This window comes from Penaeus japonicus, unplaced genomic scaffold, assembly GCF_977035675.1.
Source record: "Penaeus japonicus unplaced genomic scaffold, GWHDUDI00000001_assembly GWHDUDI00000041, whole genome shotgun sequence".
Classification (NCBI taxonomy): Eukaryota; Metazoa; Arthropoda; class Malacostraca; order Decapoda; family Penaeidae; genus Penaeus; species Penaeus japonicus.
In genome coordinates, this window is record NW_028234443.1 from 13294064 (window position 1) to 13299063 (window position 5000).

The window sequence follows — 5000 nt, forward strand, 5'->3', positions numbered from 1 at the left end:
GACACACATCCACCTGGAGGACCTTGCATAAACAGACGAACACTAAGAAAATGGCGAATTATAGACTTGGGTTTCGCTAACCTAAAAGCAATCCAGTACTATTAAATCAGATTTTTATTGTAATCACATATATGTAGGTCGATAGATAGATCATGAAGGATACTGTTAAAATAGATTAAATGATTATAGACCAAGACATTTTTTTATATAATATTATTTTGGTAAGAGAGAAATTTTGTTTTTTTTCTCAAGATAGCCGCAGCGGTTCGAGAAAATGACATTATTTTTTATATTCAATTTATAGATTATCAGTTAATGAATATCGACCCATACTTAACTACCCTTCAAAGAAAAAAAAACATAATTCTACACATTTGTTACTTGCTTTTTTTTCCCTAACCCAGTCGTTCCCAAACTTTTATGCAAGATGCCTCTTTGACTTCTATGAAATCCTCACACCCTACATCTTTTGTTTATAATATATATATATATATATATATATATATATATATATATATATATATATATATATATATATATACACACACACACACACACACACACACAATACATATATATATATATATATATATATATATATATATATATATATATATATATATATATATCTATCTATATACATATTATATATATATATATATATATATATATATATATACATATATGTATATATATACATATATACATATACATATATATATATATATATATATATATATATATATATATATATATATATATATATATATATATATTTATTTATTATGCAGCACTCATCGTTTGTATTAATTATCATTTTATTTCATTCTTTAGGTTGGGGTCAGATACATCCTTACCTGGTGAAGGTGTCCGAAAACAACTAGATCGCACCAAGCCATTGTTAAACACCATAAACAGAAGCGTTGAGATCCGTTCGGTTCAGTGAGGTTTGTGAACGATCTTTCATTCGGGCCGTATGGTGCAGTACACCAACACCGAAGTCAAACAACACGCACACTCGCACAGTGTACAATACACAATGGTGACAATAAAAAATAATAATTATCATAATAATTATAATAATTATTATTACAATCATAATACCCAACAGCTGACACCCCATGTCGACTCATTTTGTGATAGTATTTGTGGTCGCTGCCACCCACGTCAGGCATCACATTTTGTCATCAACTAACAGGGTGGACAGTTAACTCCTACGTTGAGGAAGATTTGAATTTTTATATGTCATTATCACTGTTGAAGTGTTGGAGGAGCAGTATAGAAGTACTGGGGAGTGAAAATCATTCAGGCTTATAATAAATTCATACAGAATGAACTTTTAGTAGATTTTACATAAACAAAATATAAACACCCCTAGAGACAATATTAAGAAAAAGAGACAGAAAATGTATGTTTTTTGTATTATTTTTTATCATTATTAAAGATATATTTTTAGTAACATATCAGACAACTGAAAAATCACCTGCATGCAAGTTTGATGCTCCTGACGGATCCAATGTTTTGTGACTAAATACACGAGTGGGGGGAAAATATTCCTTTATGTTAACATTGTTTGAGATTTAATTTCACAAACTTCATAAGAAATACAGGACAGGAATCAAAGAACTTTATTGCTAAAAAAAAAAAAAAAAAAAAGTTTATCTACAGGAGAAAACGAGAAAAAGTAATGCATTAAAGGAAAGATCAATAAACCCATTGGATTAGTAAAGTGAACGTGCCGACGGTAAAAGAAAAAGAAAAAAGGAAAAGAAAAGAAAAGGAAAGAAAAGAAAAGAAAAGAAAAAATAAATAATAAAATAAAATAAAATAAAAATTATATATATATATATATATATATATATATATATATATATATATATATATATATAATATATATATATATACACACACACACACACACACACCAGGGGCCGGCTGCTACCTATTTTTGTTTTTTAACAATCATAAGAGGAAAGATTATCATTACAATTACTATAACTACCGTAATATAGGTTTAGTTTAAATTCCCAATCATAGATGGAACCTGCTCTCCTGGCTCCCGCACTAATATCAGAGAGCAATGATAACAAGAGACCGCCCTCCGGTTAGTGTGACAGGACGAAGGTGAACTAGACCATGCACAGTTGCTTTGGCCACAAGTCGGGCATTAGTGCCACTTACGCTTCACACTAGACAGGTTTAATTTCATATACGATATATGGAAGTCTATCCCGCTCCATTTCAATTCACTCTTTTAATATTAGTACCGCTTTGTGTTAGTATTTTTATTTTATTTTACTATGTTATGAGGCTTATGTGTACCATTGACTGCTGCAAACCATTGCAGCATTGCACATGGTCTGGTTCATCTTCCTTTTCTCATTTTACCTGCGCATCTTGCACCGCCGGTACTCTCGAGACGAAGGTTGTCATCTTGCACTGTCATCGCTTCCTGAAACTAGTGCTTGGTAGAAACCGTGGATGGGCGCCATTCAAGGCTTTCTTTCCTGTTGGTGCTGGGAGGTAGTGGTCCATTTTTGTTTGGGATTTTTAACTAAACCTATGTGGGTGACTACTACGGTAATGATAATGACAATTTCCATTTCATGTCACTTGATATAACTATTACTCGTATTGCGATTGTAAAAAAAAAGAAAATATAATTCTAGAAAGCCTGACCTAGGCATTTCTTCTGTAGACACGTTCACGTCGCCCGTAAGTTATATAATACAGTGAGATCTTCCACAAAGACATACATGGCAATTACGGCAGAAACTATTCATCTTCCAGTGTCTGCACACACTGCTTGAGTTTGGCATTGATATCCATAGCCATTGAATCTATTATTCCAGAACGAGCTTATTTCCCATAAATAAAACATCATACGAGATCAGATCTTTCATTTTCTACTTTATCACTTTTCACATATAATCTGATTTCACACCGTCGTTAGCAGAACGTTGCTCAAATGAGCCTCTTCGTTTGCCCTCTGCAAATTGATGTTAAGTATCAACCTCCATAATTTGTCGATTTTTTAATACTTAACCCATTATTCAATTGTGCTATGAGTAATGAATGAGTGATGATGAGAATTGCAGTCATAATTACTACAATTGCCGTAATATGGGTTTCACCTAACATCCAAAACCTATGTGCCACCACTTTCTTCTAGCACCAGCAGGTCTTGCATAGCACCCATCCACGGTTTCTAGCAAGTACTATCTTTATAGAGCGATGGCACATAGCAGTTGCCGACCTCTTACTCAGAAGTACGATGACACTCACAGTCATAAGCACAAGTTTCCTCCTCTTCCCCACTACTTCATGTCATTTTCATTGCCGATGGTTTTATGTTTAGTATTCGTTCATGACAGTACATAGATAGGAAAAAAATAAGTGTTTTTTTGTCCTCCCATCAAACGACAATACTTCTGTCACACTGAGAATAAGGAAAATAATGAGCTGATATGGATCATATACTACAATTTTAGTCAACTGCGGCATTGATAGAGCCTGTGATATGACAGGTATGTCTCTAAATACATTAAAACACACAAAAATGTCTGTAGCTTTACAATGAATGACAGAGTGGGAAAAGTCAAGGTATGTTGCGAAAAGCTGCCTTCCTCTGAAATAAAACCCATCCTGGAGAATGGGAATCTATCCCCCGTCCTCTGTGGGTTAACGCATTACTGTCATCATCTATATGAAAGATTGAGGTGAAGTGTTTTATAATCAGACTCTGGCGAATCTGCTGCATTTCTATTCTGACAGAATAAGCATTTCAGTCTTATCTTTCTTAAACCATGAAATAAAATTCAAACAAAACACTTGAAATATTTGTCAGTATATAATATAAGACAAAGGCACAAAGATGGAGTTAACAAACCTGGGGATTTTTTCTGTATTACAATTGCATACAACTGTATTCAATGATGTTCCTACACCCAGACCATTTACTTTTTCAAGTTCATTTAATTCCCATTTGATCTATAACCTCATCCTTTTTGGCTTAGCTATTCCTCACACTCAGCCAATTCAAATACCATACATGGGAGTCCTTTAATTAATGTAAATAATGAACAACTACATGGTATATATGGTATATGATCATATATATTATATTGAGTATGAGTAAGATGTATTTGAGAGACCGAAATCATGCATTAAAGCTGCCTGAGGTAAATGAAACAACAATGATAATTTGATTATTATTCAAGCTATTCTTTTACAACAGCATAACACCAGATTGGCAGAAACAGCCTGTTTACGAGCTTCTGACGTTCATTTGTGCTATGCAAAAAAAAAAGAAGAAAAAGGAAAAAAAATAGCAGTAAAAAGAAAAATTTCCTTATTCCTTAAAATGTCTGTTACACAAATAGAGAATCATGATGTAAGAAATTATAATTTAACAGCCACTGTATGGAAACATAAAATGATAAAAACTGGTACTTGTACAAAAAAAAAAAAATGTTGATAAATCTTAGGTTTCTTATACAAGTCTCTCCTAATCAAACATTTGCACTGTGTCCTTATACATTAAGAGTAAAATGAAAAACAGAATAAAAAAGTAAAAAGAGCCCGGCACAACAAAAATATCTATGAAAACATGTCATCAACATGTTCAACAATCATATTTCACACATCAGATCCAATTCATACATTTGCAAGGTCAGTGATGTGCCACATTACTCCTAAAACCAGTGCAAAACCAATTCCTTTCAACTTTTTACTTCACATACCTTATGAATAATTTTAAGTTTATTATTTTGTCAACAACCAAGTTTACAACAGATATCATTGTTGCTGCAAAATGTTCTGAATATTAAGTACAAAGGTGAAGCTTCAGTTATGCATGACAAGATAAAACTCAGAACTGTAGCTCTACTTCTTAAGAAAGCAGAAAAATACAAAGGTAAAAGATCCACACTTGAGTGCAAGCATTTGTGCACGGATTTGCATTGATTTGTGCACCCAGACCTGCATACACTAATATGTTT